The sequence below is a fragment of the Pristiophorus japonicus genome, chromosome 22, assembly GCF_044704955.1.
Source record: "Pristiophorus japonicus isolate sPriJap1 chromosome 22, sPriJap1.hap1, whole genome shotgun sequence".
NCBI classification, from domain to species: domain Eukaryota; kingdom Metazoa; phylum Chordata; class Chondrichthyes; family Pristiophoridae; genus Pristiophorus; species Pristiophorus japonicus.
Window position 1 is genome coordinate 41229652 of NC_091998.1, and position 15195 is coordinate 41244846.

At 46.7% G+C, this 15195-nt stretch overlaps 1 long non-coding RNA gene across 1 annotated transcript in view; it reads left to right on the forward strand.

Moving 5' to 3' along the window:
- Positions 1 to 14315, forward strand: part of LOC139234963 (uncharacterized) — a 35412-nt gene extending 21097 nt beyond the window's left edge. Inside the window, exons 2-5 of the long non-coding RNA XR_011588375.1 lie at positions 1426 to 2030; positions 2361 to 6956; positions 7920 to 8006; positions 12921 to 14315. This is a non-coding gene — a long non-coding RNA (uncharacterized lncRNA). The remainder of the gene's footprint in view (positions 1 to 1425; positions 2031 to 2360; positions 6957 to 7919; positions 8007 to 12920) is intronic.
- Positions 14316 to 15195: the final 880 nt, after the last annotated feature.

Consider the following 15195-nt stretch of genomic DNA (forward strand, 5'->3'; position numbering starts at 1 on the left):
TCTGTAATGTCCAGGTACAGGTCACCCAGCAGTAACGGTAGCTAAAATCTTCAGGAGTCATTAGATCCTCTTTCTCATCTTAATTATATATGATGTTCAGATGCCCTCAATTAATATCCACTCTCCTCTGGTTTAAGGCCGGCAATTAATTCACCCAACACCATTATGGGAACACTATTGGACAAGGGACGCAGCATTTTAAGGAGTAGGCCCACCACCACCTTCCCAAGGCCACTAGGGATTGCCAATAAATGTGGTCATGCCCACATCTCATGAACAAATAGTGAAAAAACACAACCAATTCAGTAAATTATTGACAGAGTAAAAACAAAGGCCGGAATCTTCTGTACCTGGGAGGGTCAGTTGTGGACGGTCGGTGTGGTGGGTCGCGACCCGGGTGTTGCTTCCAGCCCGCTGCAGAAATGGACTTTGTGCGAATGGGGCCTATTAAGGCCGCCCTGTGCATTACCTGGCCCTATCAAATGGCACGGGTCTGGTGACGTCAGCCGGGATACTTAAAGAAGCCATGACCACATTGCATTTGAAGGTTCATCGAGGTTTTGATTGCTCCAAACAGTTGGAGAGATGGCTGCATAGAGGTAGAGCGCTGCTCCCAGATTCTCCGATGAACTCCCTCCATATGCTTGTGGAGAGAGTCAAAGCACTATGGGCTCAATTTTCCCCAAGCCGATTTTCTGGCGTGGTGCCAGAGTTGCACCACTTATTTAGGTCCAGAAATGCATCAGAAATACATGTCCAAACTTTCCACGATGTTTCTGCTGTAATACGGACCCGCGCAGCTTGTCTCGGGATCGGCGGTCTGCACCAAAAAACTCAGCCGGGCCTTCTGTGCATGCACGGGAAAAAAAACTCACATTCTTGACGTCGCTGAAATGGCCGCGCATGTGCAGTAGAACTCCAAGTTGGCAATCGGACATTTTTAAAGAGCAAGTTGTGTGTGTGCCAGAAGGAATGCTGTGTGTTGAAAAATCGCAGCTGCATGCAGAAGCAGTGCTGTGTGTGTCTGAGAGCATTTGAAAAAGTGCTGTGTGTGTCTGAGAGCAGCTGCAGCAGTACAAGATACAACGCGGACCAAGGACCAAGAATTTCTTGCTGGAAGAAGTGGAGACACTAGTTACTATGATTGAGAACAGATGGCAGGAGCTGGATACCAGCAGAGGTCACATAAAAGTTCTACCAAAAGAAATGATGAAACGCTGGAACCAAGTTTCAGAAGATTACTGCGCAGTGGTCAACATCAAGAGATCTGGAAGCCAGTGTAAAAAGAAATGGCAGGACCTTGGTCAAGTAATTAGTGTAAGTAATATTTTCATTTATTCAATGCAATTGTAAATGTGACCAGCTGTATATGTCCCACCCAGCAGAAAGACACCCTCTCTAAAAAGTTCATTTTCATCTTTGCAGAGGAAATAGGCCGACAACAAAAGGAAAAGAACTCGAACAGGAGGAGGCCCGTCAAGTCTGCACAAACTGACACCCTTGGAAGAGAGGGTCGCTGCTTTGATGAGTCCTGCCTGGAGAAAAGCAACCACTACTTCACAAGCTGGGCCCACACTTGAGGGAAAGTTCTGCAAATTCATCGTGGCCCTTCAAATCAACCTGCTGCCTGGCCTGTGATGTGTGAGCCTACTCATGCCATCCATACTGCCCCCTCCTCTGCTGCTAACCATTTGACTGTTCTGTTACATTTTGCAGAACTTGAGGCCAATTCTGAAGATGCAGAAGATTCAGACGCGGACGAGCATGAAGAGGAAAACAACCCTCCGGACCAACATGGGGGTGAGGGGAGGGGTAGGCGATGGAGATGGATGAAGCTCCCACTGTTGTACTGACTTTGGAGGAGTTGCCGCCGACAGCCCTTTCCATGACTAGCCCCTTCCAATGGGTGGAACAGACCTCCCCAGGGGACAAAAAAAGCCTGGCTCTAAATTGCAGAAGTCAACAGCAGGGATGTGTTCAGAAGTGTCAAGTGCCAGAAGCGTTTCAATGATCTCATTAGATCTGGAAAAGTGAGTACAAAGCCACACTCAACTTCATCCTATTGTGCCTCTCATCACATCCCCATCACTCTGCCTTCCCAACCCTACTCCTGCACATCCTTACTAATACCAACTTACCTTGCACCTCCACCCATTCCTCTCTACATTATCCCATCCTTTTCTCACTAGCCACCCCTCACACTCAGCCTCATCCTAATGCAATCATACCAATTAACACACATGTTTACTTGGCAATTCCACCCTAATCCATCATAGTCTCCCTCTAAAGACGTAACTCATCCATTCCTTACACTCATTCCATCACTCTTACTCAATCTTTTCTTCTTTCCCTCCTTGCAGAAGAAAGCACAAAATAAGAGGGAGAGGGAGTGAACTGGAAGTGGGCCTCCATCATTTGCCACCCTCACAACAGCAAAGGAGGCTGTGTTGGAAGTATCGGGAGTGGCCGAGCAGCTGAAGGTGGGAGACGGAGAGAGGACACTCCCAGCTCTGCTCAGCTGCATGCAGACGCTGAGCCTCGGGGGCCATCCAGAAAGAGGATGCAGGAAGAAGTCCAGGAGGCTCTGAAAGGTTTTGCGACCGCGATATCTGCAAATGTTCAGATGTCAGCGTAGACCTGGGTCCTCAGGGCCATACTAGCAGGGAAATGCAGGTGGCCCATGAGAGGGATAACAGTGAGGGGGAAAGTGAAGCGTGGGCTCCTCTCAAAGTGCTTACACTTCTCCCCCCGTTGCCACCTTCTTAGTCAGAACCCCAGATGGCTCCCAAATCATGATGGCCATCTGCCCCTGCGCTGTCGCAGGAGGAGCAGACTGTGGTGGGCCATCATCCAGAGGATGTACGCCAAGAGCGTCTATGCAGACACAGCAGGAAAGTGAGCAGGCTGCCTCTACCTCTTCTGAAGCCATAGGGGTAGCACCTCGTAGAAGCATGCATAAGAGAAAGATGACACACAAGTAGATTCACAAGGGTAGCCACTTAGATGTTTTAGTCAATGTTAATATCAAGTTTCTATTAATGTATTGTCAACCATAAAAATCTTTATTTTCACCACATTTGTGTGCACCTTTGGAAGTGGGTTAGTGAATAGCAGTGAATGGTGAGACTTAATGGTACCTCCAGCAATGGTGGTCAGTGTGAAAGTAATGGCTCAGTTATTGTAGGGATTCTTTATGGTGTTGCTGTAGGGTGGTGTCAACGTGGCACGCCATGTGGCAGCCATATTTGTGTACTGCGTAAAGTGAAGTAAATCTGGACATGATGCGGACATCCCTGGCCTCCCGGGCAGCAATGTGCTCGGGTGCTGGTGGGATCTGGCTCACAGGTTCCTCCAGCTCCTGCTCTCCTCATCTTCCAGGTGATGCTCCTCCTCTTGTTCCTTCTTCTCCGAAGAGGCTATGCACTCAGTGCCTTGCTCCACATGCAGCACTAATCCTCGCTGCTGCGCTATGTCGATTCTGGAGGCCTCAGCTGGTGTGTACTGAAGGGCTCCTTCAGGTCTCTCAAGGGATCTGAAGTGCATTTTGAGCATGCCTATTATCTGCTCTATGACACATCTGGTGGCTTTCATTGTATCTATCCTGGGCTACATTACTTGGCCTCCTCAAGGATGTCATGTGCCAGGTCTTCAGTGGACAGCCCTTGTCTCCAAGCATCAGCCAGAAAGTCTGTTTGGAGGAGCAAAGAACTGAGGGAGGGTAGACTGGCAAAGGATGAAAGAGTCATGGCAGCTGCCAGGGAATTTGGCACATGCATGATGATCTTCACATTGAGGGAGCCCTTGCGGTTGATAAAGACTCCTGGGTGATGATGGGGTTTTTTGATGGCCACATGTATGCAGTCGATGATACCCTGCACCCGTGGGAAGCCAGCCAAGTGCCCACTCAGTAACACTGGCTTCATCAGTGGCAAAGTTAATATAATTGACTGACTTGTCAAAGAGGACATCGGTGACCTGTGTGATGCATCTGTGAGCGGCCGACTGCGAGATGCCACAAATGTCTGTTGTAGATCCCTGAAAGGAGCCTGAGGCGAAGAAGTTGAGGGCGCTGGTGACTTTGACAGCCACTGGTAAGGAGTGTCCACCCACTCCTCTGGGCTGCAGGTCTTGTTCGAGCAATGTGCAAATGTCTGCGCCGACCTGGTGTGATAGCCTAAGCCTCCTTTGGCACTGCTGCTCAGTCATGTTGAGAAAGCTGATCCTCTGCCTGTATACCCTGTGTTGGGGATATCACCTCTGGAGTGCTGCAACCCTGTGCTAATGCCCTCTGTCCTGTGCAGCATCAGGCGGTTGAGGAAAAGGTTGGTGTTGTTGCTGGTGCTGCTGATGTTGAGGCTCATCGTGGTCTGATTCTGAGGACCAAGGTGACACGGTATAAACGGCGCTTATGCTGATGGAATAGATGGCAGGTCAAGTAGAGATCAGAAGAGCAAGCTGTCAATGGAGTGACAGGTGGTAACAATGAGGTGGCACTGGATGCTGGAAGCACTTGCAGCCTGTATATAGCTAAATGTGTGCTGGGAATGCAGTCAGCAACTGCTTCTGCCTGAGGAAAGTGATCAGCTGTCAGGTGGGAGCTTTTATAGTACATTTCATGCTGTCATCTAATAGGCTGGAGCAATGGCCACTCAACTCCCGCCTCAGGCTGACTGACGTGGTTCCTGAGCTGCATGAATCCCGTGGACAGCCAGGGAAATTTGAAAGGCCGGCTGAAAAAGACTCTTCAGTGTCTGACTACTATCTGTTAATAATTTGAATTAGGTCGCCGCCTCTGCCAGTCAGGTCGCTGCCGCAACGGCAAATGCACCCAAGGGAAAAGAGCATGGGGGCAGGATGATACTGGGTATCCAGACCCGCTGCGACTTATTTCAAATTTTCCAGCCGACCCCATTCTGGCCAAAATCTAAAATGCGGTCTACTCAGCGATATTAATGAATACCTGTAGCAACATGATAAGATTTTTTTTTTAATTACCATCTCTCTTTAAGAAGCCTGCTTTAGCAAGCATGGAACCAGAGCTGGCACAGAACTTTGTTTATGGCCTAAGCTTGTGCTAAGTGCAGAGTTTTGCTCGAAGTTGAAAGCTTGGCACAACACCACAAGTAAACAGATTTAAATATTTACACAAGGCCTCATCAATTAAAATCCAAATCACCTGCTGCAAAATCAGGCTCACAATCTGGGAAAATGAATCTTCCGACCCACAACTGTTGCTTCTGAATTCTTTCCAGTGGCAGGTCTCACAAAATTTACCGTATAAATTTAGCTTAATTAATCATTTTAAATCTGAGATCTCTAGATTTTTACTAGCTCCCACCACGTCTCTAATTCGTCACGCTACTTGCCCGACATCCAGGACTGGATGAGCAGAAATTTCCTCCAGCTAAATATCGGAAAGACCGAAGCTAATGTCCCTGCCACAAACTCCGTTCCCTAGCTACCCACTCCATCTGTCTCCCTGGCAACTGTCTGATGCTGAACCAGACGATTGGCAACCTTGTTCTATGTGATCCTTAGTTGAGTTTCCGACCACATATCTGCTCCATCACTGAGACCGCCTACTTCCACCTCCATAATATCATCCGTCCCTGACCCGGTCTCAGCTCTTCTTCTGATGAAACCCTCATCCATGACTTTGCTACCTCTAGACTTGACGATTCTAATGCTCTTCCAGCCAGCCTCCCACTTTGCACTTCCATAAACTTGACCTCATCCAAAACTCTGCCGCCCATACCTTAATTCGCACCAAATCCCGCTCACCCATCACCCCTGTACTTACTGATCTACAATGGCCCCCAGTCCGACAATACCTCGATTTCAAAATTCTCATCCTTGTTTTCGAATCCCTCCATGGCTTCGCCCCTCCCTATCTCTGTAACTCCTCCAGCCTTACAACATCCCGCCACCATCACCACCCCGCTCCCTGACCACCCACACTCCCCGCCCTCTCCTCCGCCCCCCGAGATCGCTGCACTCCACCGATTTTAATTGCTCCACCATTAACGCCCATGCCTTCAGCTGCCTGGGCCCCAAACTCTGGAATTCCCTCCCTTAGCCTCTCCATCTCTCTAATTACTGCTTCTTTAAGACGCTCCTTAAAACCTACCTCTTATCTGTCTTAATATCTCATCATGTAGCTAGGTATCAGATTTTGTTTGATAACACTCCTGTGAAGTGCTTTGGGACATTTTACTATGTTAAAGGCCCTATATAAACGCAAATTGTTGTTGTTGACATGGAGCCAAGGTGGGTGGATGGAGTTGGATACAGATCAGCCATTATCTCATTGAATGGTGGAAGAGGCTCGAGAGAGAATGTGATATGTGAACTGGATATATGAAAATAAAGACAGTGAAGTGAACTGAATATATGAAAATGTATAAGCCATGGAAAAATAACTAAGAGAATGTCAGATTGCAAATATTACAACATCAGCACAATTAGCAGAATTGCAAGATCTCAGTTACTAGTCACGCCAGTAAAATTGTAACATTTAGAAACAATGCCTGAGCTTTAGTAAAAACAGCTCATATAGATGTCGGCTCATGAGTGGACAAAGAAAAGGAGGGATCAAAAGGGATAGGCTGAACTAGGATGTCACTCTAATTGTATCTTGTTATCTTGTACCAAAAAATGTATAACTGTGTGCCTTCACAATGTAAACTTACTTGGCCGTAGGAAGTGTGTACGCTCTATCAAGAGAGTATGCCTTCTGTCTGATAAGTCTCGGCCGGCGAGAGAAATTAATAAAGACTGCTTTGTTATAAGCTCCTTTGGTGTTTGCTTCAGTGTATTCACTGAAACAGATTGAAGGAAAAGAATCCAGAAATCAACATTTGATGTCAGAAGTGGGATCTCAACGGACGACTGCCGAAAACTTGCGAATTAAGAGCCAGACTAGCCTTGGACGAGACGAGGGGAAAGTGGCCACTCGAGTGAGTATGATTTCAATACTGCTCCAGGGCTAGATAGGGCAACGCAAGATCGCGCAGCAACGCGAACCGAGGGGCGACGCGGGAGATAGTTAGTTTAAATCGCGCGGCGATGTGAATCGCGGGGTGACACGGGAGATAGGGTTAGTTTAAATCGCGGGGCGACGCGGTAGATAGGGTTAGTTTAAATCGCGCGGCGACATGAACCGTGGGGCGACGCGGGAGATAAGTTAGTTTAAATCGCGCAGCGACGCGAACCACGGGAGATAGTGTTAGTTTAGATAGGGTTAGTTTAAATTGCGCGGCGACGCGAACCGCGGGGCGACGCGGGAGATAGGGTTAGTTTAAATCGCGCAGCGACGCGAACCGCGGGGCGAAGTGGAGAAAAAGAAACTGCGCAGCGACGCGGAGGTTAGAAAAATATTAAGCCGCAGGTCTGGGTAAAATTGAAATTAAAATTGTACTTATGCCAGGTGTGGCGTTGATCTTGTATATCACTTGGTCCGCCTAGGCTCTGGATAAGTTAACCAAAACCACCACGGGGCAACGTGGGGACATCTGGACTAATTAGAAACAGTAAAGATATAAGGGGCGACGCGAAAATGGGTAATCAGTTAGATAAAACCATGGATGCGGGTAGTCCGCTACAAAAGTTATGTGAGGAATTCCCTGAAAGAGCTGAACAATTTAGAAAATTATGTGAGGAATTCCCTGAAAGAGCTGAACAATTTAGAAAATTATCAGGAGCCCTGAACAAATTATTAGGAGATGACCAATGGCCCCTAGGTGGCACTAGAAGCGTGGAGGTAGCAAAAAAGACACAGGGATTGATTTGGAGAAGGGGGCGAGGGAAAAGGGACAAGAATTTAATTGCAACATGGCGACACTATTGTCAAAAATTAAAAGATGCATCACTTCTGTCAAGTTGGCAAGAAAACACCACTAAAATAGGACTTTCATTGACAGGAGGACATGTTAAAACCGTAGACGTCTTAAAAAAAGAATGCGCGCACGAAAAACGTACTAAGAAATCCGCTGGGACCTCTGAGAAAGGTATTGACCGACTACGCAGTCAAATGGCTGGCTTTGTGTTGACCGAGGCTGATGATGAAATTGATGAATGGTCACTGACTTGGCGCCCAACGGCGCCTCCCGCACCCCCTAGCCCCTTGCCCCAGTCCTCTTCTCATCCCCCTCCACCTTACACTCCGGTGAAAAAAATAAATAAATGTAACCCCACACCAACGAAGCAACAAGCCCAAACTGACTCCTCATCCTCTGATAGCGATTCGGATCCCCAGTTCACAGGCAATATAGCTGAGAGGACCAGATCTCACACTCGGAAGGGCAGAACTATATCTCGACATCACAGACAGTCCCGTAAATCTTCTAGTCAAACTACCAGTCCCAGTTGTGAAAGACATAGCAAACACTCCCGCCGATCGAGACGCGGAGGTGTCGAGCAGTCAGACAGCTCCGAAACATCTTCCGACGTAGAAATGCCTTCCAAGATCCCAAAGCCCCGACACCAATTCCCAGTCCGACCAATGCCAAACCCTGATGCACAACAAGCTGTAAACCACCCCACCATAGATGTCTATGTGCCCTGGAAACCGAACAAAATTATGGCCCTTATGGCCAGCATACCAGATCGGAAAAAAGAACCTATCAAATTTATAGATCGTCTTCGAACTACTATTTCAGTTTATAATGCAGAATCAAGGGACCTGTGGGCCTTGGTAAAGCAAACCCTGAGCCCAACTGAGCATACCTGATTTCTAACTCACCTAGGACGTGCTACTCATGATGCATTGGTGGTTGCACACCCTAACGATGTCCAGGATCGCCTAAATGCTATCTTTAATGCTCTCACCTCGACCCTTCAGAAGCCCATCAGTATGGCCGCAGTATTAGAAACTAAACCCAAACGAGAAGAAACTGCTGATGAATTCATGGAAAGATTTATTGAAATATACGGGAGTCAATCAGGAGATAATGCCTTCAGGGCAGGAGAGGATTCTCCTCAATTCTGCACTATCCTACTTCAGTGCCTGCCCTATTCAATTGCTCACGCTATTCGAACAAATAATATGAATTGGGCAGGTAACAGTAAAGCCCAGATGGAAAGGGCGGTTAAATATTATTGGCAGGAAAAGAAAGGAGAGGGGGGAGGTGCGCCCACAACCCGGGTCAAGACTGAATACGTGACTAGAAAGGAAGAGCCGTCTCGGGTGGAAGGACCAAAACCTAACCCAAGGGGATACCAGATGGAACCGCAATATTGTATGCAGGGTTGGGTGGATAAGCAAGGATACGGTTATACTAAACACCCAAACGGCCCGGGCCCTGCTAATTACGGACCGCCCTATTGTCCCTGGCCTGGTATGGGAAGAAGTCGGGGTTGGGTAAGAGGAAATGAATGCTTTAATTGTGGGCAAGAAGGACATTGGAATAGAAATTGTCCCTACCGTCAGCACGGAAAAGGAAGAGGAGGAAGGCAAGGGGGGAGAGGACGAGGATCTTATACTAACTTCTCCCAGAACAACCCCTTTGGCCAATCGTCCCCCAATTATTCATATTGACTACGTAGCTTGATTGTGCAGGGACCCTCCCCGGACGACGAACCGATGATATTGTTAAAAGTTCTGAATGAGTGGCAACCCTTCTTGATAGATACCGGAGCCTTCATGTCTTCTGTACAATCAAAGCTTAAACTCCCTGCCTCCACTGAAACACAGGGACTGTCAGGATTCCTGGGACGAGTCTCTACATTCCCGGTGTCAGAACCGGTTAAAGTGGGTTACCAGGAAGAATCGGTAGAACATCGATTTGTTATCACTACCAATCTGGACTGTAACTTGATGGCTAGAGACCTCCTCTGCAAATTCCAGTTGCATTTGGAATGTGGAGATGATGGGATTATTGTAAAACAAGGAACCCTTAAGCGGCAGTATAATACCACTAGAACCCCTCAGTGGTGGTCTCTGGACCTGCCGCAGGCACCCTATCACGTGACCCTAGCATACGATCCCAGTGGAAAGAATCAGGACCTGCAGAACTTTTATCAGGATCACGAAGGGGAAGTGAAGGAAATTCTATTAAAGGCTAGAGTGACTGGACCAGAAGGGAAGGCAGATTTTGTGGAAATGGATAAGAATCTGTGGAGACAGCCCCCAACGGTGGCACCACATATTACTCGTGAAGTATTAGCTCCTCACCACGCTAAAGATTTGGGAGTTATGGTGCGCCAGGCTATAGACGAGGCTGACCCTACCAGCCGGGATGTGCAAATTGTAAAACATGGCCGAACAGTCCAATTCCACGGGGACCCCGAGAAGGTCTTAACGACTCTGCAGCATCATACTGGCTCTTACATACCTGATTATGTGGATCCTCATGTGTGGGCAGAGGACCCCTCCCAAGTGGGTTATACTCCCATTGATCCGATTGAGATCTCAGTGCAGGGCAATGTGGACTGGCTCTCTATCCGACAGTACCCACTGAAGTCACAGGCAATACCGAGTATCCACCGACTGATTAAGGGGCTAGTAGAACAGGGGATTTTGGTCCAATGCCAGTCCCCGTGTAATACTCCTATACTGGCAGTCCCTAAGCCAGGCAGAGCAAACGAATACCGTTTAGTTCAAGACCTTCGAGCTATCAATGCTATCGTCCAGCCCCTGCACCCTCTGGTTCCCAACCCAGCACAGATACTGTCAATCTGCCAGTTTCCAGTCCCTAGCACGGCTAGACAAATGCGGCAGTGGCTGGGTATGATAAATTACTGTAGATCCTGGATCCCTAATGCTGCCCTGATGACCAAGCAACTCACACCATACACTACCAAGGAAGGCAGCTTTGAAATAGAAACCGCAGACGTCCAAGCCTTTAAGGAACTAAAGACAGCCCTGCTGCAAGCTCCGGCTTTGGGCCGACCCCTCTATGACCGGCCCTTTCAACTGTATTGTACGATCTTGAAAGATTGTGCTACCGCTGTCTTAACTCAGAAACATGGGGATAAGCATAGGCCTGTTGCCTACTACTCTTCTAAAATAGACCCTGTTGCCTTGGGACACCCCGTATGTACTCAAATATTAACTGCCATCTACAATAGCCTTCAATCTGCCGCCAACCTTACCCTCCAGCAGGATATTGTTGTATATACCTCTCACTCCGTAGCTGCCCTCTTGGGTCAACTGCAGACTCAACACCTTACCATGGCCAGGCAAAGTAGATATGAGATCTACCTACTAAATAATCCAAGGCTGACCTTTCGTCACTGTACTGCCATTAATCCGGCCTGTTTTCTGACCAAGTCACCCCAAGATGAGGAAGAACCGAGCCATGACTGTTTATCTTTAATTCAAGATGCTAACTCGGTCAGGGAGGATTTAGTTGATGTACCAATGGAGGACCCTGACTGTATTATGTATGTTGACGGAAGCTCTTCCATTGGCCCAGAAGGCAGACGAAATTCGGGATATGCTATAGTAGACCAGGAGAATCAGGTCCTGGAATCTGCCGCCTTTGAGACCGCCTATTCCGCTCAACAAGCTGAACTATTCGCCCTCACCCGAGCCTGGATCTTGGCTAAAAACCTCAAGGTCAATATCTATACTGACTCTGGGTATGCCTTTGGGGTAGCCCATGATTTCGGACAATTATGGAAAAATAGGGGATTCCTAACTTCAAATGGGAATGAGATATCCCATAAGCAGCTCGTATCTGACTTGTTGCAAGCCCTCATGCTCCCCAAGCGCATTGCCATTGTTAAATGTACCGCCCACACCACCGGAAAATCCCCGGTTGATATAGGGAACTATTGTGCTGACGAAGAGGCCAAACAGGCCTCTCGTGGACAACAAATGGTAGTGCCCAGGATGATGAGTCAGACTAAAAGTCCTACAAAGGATAAGTTAGCCTCGGAAAAACCAATGCCAACCATCCAAGATCATTAAAGTACAGGAGGACGCTCCTGAAAAAGATAAACTGTTGTGGAAAGATTATGGATGTACCTATGACAATGTCTCTAAACTCTGGACCACGCCCGCGGAACAGACTTGCATGTCTGACGAGTTGGCCTCATGGGTTATTGAATGTATGCATTTTGCTACTCATTGTGGAGCAAGGGCAACAAGTGATACGCTTTTGGCTACTTGGTGGCACCCTAGACTCCAGGCGTTGGCCCAGAACATCAGTAGTCATTGCCTTGTTTGCCAACAGCATAATCCAGGGAAGGGAGTCCCCTGTGATTGGGGTAAGACGCCCCTACCAGAAGGTCCCTTTGAGATCTTGCAGTTGGACTACATTGAGTTGCAAAGGGTTCAGTGTTACAAATATGTGTTAGTAATAGTGGATGTGTTCAGCAAATGGATCAAAGCTTACCCTACCCTGGACAATAAGGCTCAAACTGTTGTTAAAGTGTTAATTAGTTGAACGTGCTAATCAAACTCTTAAAACCAAGCTTGCAAAACTGGTAGCATCAACCGGACTCAATTGGCTTAAACTCCTTCCCATAGCCCTATTCCAGATTCGCACTACTCCTACTAGTAAGGTTAGGCTGACCCCCGCTGAGGTCATTTATGGTAGACCCCTTAGGACCCCCTGGAATCAGAATGTCCCCTCCGCTGTCCAGTTCCACCACATGACTGAGGAGATGACCACCTAGATTCTTTCCTTGACTCAGGTTCTGCAAATAGCCCACAACCAGGTTCGAGATGTTCACCTCGACCTCCCAGTTTTACCCGAATCATCCCTCGTGGTACCAGGGAAGTATGTCCTGATTAAGAAATGGATTCGAAAGGGATTAGAGCCACGATGGGAGGGGCCTTTTCAGGTGTTACTCAGTACCCCCACTGCAGCCAAGGTTGAGGGGAAAAGTGCCTGGGTTCACCTGCACCACTGCAAGCTCACCACCCTCTAACAAACCTATTTTACTGGTTATTCTAATTCCTGTTTCTGTTCCAGATTTCCTCTTCTCCATAGCTGAACAAGGCCATCGACATCCGAATAGACAGCCAGCTACACCACAGTGACCTGAGAAGAGAGACGAGAAAACTGAACTCTATTAATCAGCAAAATTGGACTATTTAATTGAATTCTGAGCCGTAAGATGAAACCATGTCTGTTTGCCACAGTCTATATAATAGTATTGATATATGACAGTTTCGGCGCATGGGAAAGGAAACAGAGGCGAGAGCTCCATGTAAACACCTTTTTGTATATGTCTTATGTTTATGCGCAAAATGGGCACTTTTCTAGATGCTGGGTTTGTTCCCATATCCCTATACATTCCAAAGTGGGAATTCCTTTGCGCCCTGTTCCACTGACCCTAACTGAGACTGTCAGATGGATTCAGAGCCAGACTATCACATAAGAAGGGAGGTGAAGAAGTTATCCACACCAGCAAGAGGATCTAGCAGGTCTGATTGGCTGTTAGGTGGATCTTGGAGATCCTATCTAATGCATGGGGCAATTATTCTCATCGTAGTAATAATTACCTGTTGTCTGATTGTTGGTTGCGTTAACCTCTGCTGTAAAGTAATGATGGCAAGGTTAGCAAACCCTCTTGTGGTCAAGGGCTCCCGGGTTATGATCCAATGAACTAAAGAACTACTCGACAATAACAACAATAAGATTCAGGAAATAGAGTGTGAACAGATGAATGCAATACTCCTAGAATGATCCTAAATGTTATCATGGAATGATAAAAGGGAGGAATGTGGATATGTGAACTGGATATATGAAAATAAAGACAGTGAAGTGAACTGAATATATGAAAATGTATAAGCCATGGAAAAATAACTAAGAGAATGTCAGATTGCAAATATTACAACATCAGCACAATTAGCAGAATTGCAAGATCTCAGTTACTAGTCACGCCAGTAAAATTGTAACATTTAGAAACAATGCCTGAGCTTTAGCAAAAACAGCTCATATAGATGTCGGCTCATGAGTGGACAAAGGAAAGGAGGGATCAAAAGGGATAGGCTGAACTAGGATGTCACTCTAATTGTATCTTGTTAACTTGTACCAAAAAATGTATAACTGTGTGCCTTCACAATGTAAACTTACTTGTCCATAGGAAGTGTGTACGCTCTATCAAGAGAATATGCCTTCTGTCTGATAAGTCTCGGCCGGTGAGAGAAATTAATAAAGACTGCTTTGTTATAAGCTCCTTTGGTGTTCGCTTCAGTGTATTCACTGAAACAGATTGAAGGAAAAGAATCCAGAAATCAACAAGTGAATGACCTACTCTTTTTCTTATGTTAAAAAAATACCATTTGTTAAATTCAACATGGCAGGGAATCTATTCGAAGATCTGAGCAATATGCATGCACTGAAGGAGTAAGCATGGGGACAGATTATGATGTCAATGTATTATGATTCCCTAACTTGCATCGTGTTTCACGTGACTCATGTAAGGATGTTACGCATTTTATTTTTATTTCCGAGTTTACCTCAGACAGATGTAGCAGCTTAGATGTGTAATCTTGTAGCTCGCAGAATGGTAAATGGTAAATACCACAATTCTCTGTTAGACTTTGTGGATTACGTTAATTATTAACTCAGTCATCCTCGTCAAACTTTTCCAGCACAGCTGTGGATCTGCATAATTAAAAGGGGAACAGTGAAGTATCTGAAAATTCTAATGTATCTTCATGTTAAAACAGACAATGTAGGAGTGAATATTGGACAGCACTCTATGACATATTGCAGAGACAGATCATTTACAGAATTTAAATATACATTTTTCACTTGTGCAGCGAGTGCTATTTCACTTGATGGGGACCGCAAACTGCAGTAGCCTTAAAGGGTTTTTTCACAGTGTTCTTTTCAGTGGACATTGGCGACTGATAATAATAGTGCCTGCAGAACCTGCCGGAGAAGATGGCAGAAGAAAAGTGCCCCCTCTTTCCCCCTCTGGCTACACTCTCTCCTCTTTCTCAATGAGGAAATGATTCAGCAGATGATCTTGGAAGTTCTCTCAGTACTATCGAATTGACCCCACCTGGTTTTTCCACACAGTGCAAGTGCTGTTTCAACATACCGATATGCCCCACCAGAACTCAAGTGAAAGCACAAGGGTCCTTGCATCAGTGTGGGGGGTTCCTGACTGATTTTAAAAGGTAGGGTAGCAAGGGGTAGCACCATCGTCAGTCGCAAGGTATCATGCAGTCACTTGCATCATTCTGTTATGGAGGTCCCATATGGATATTAATGGAATAGTAACCTTTGCCAT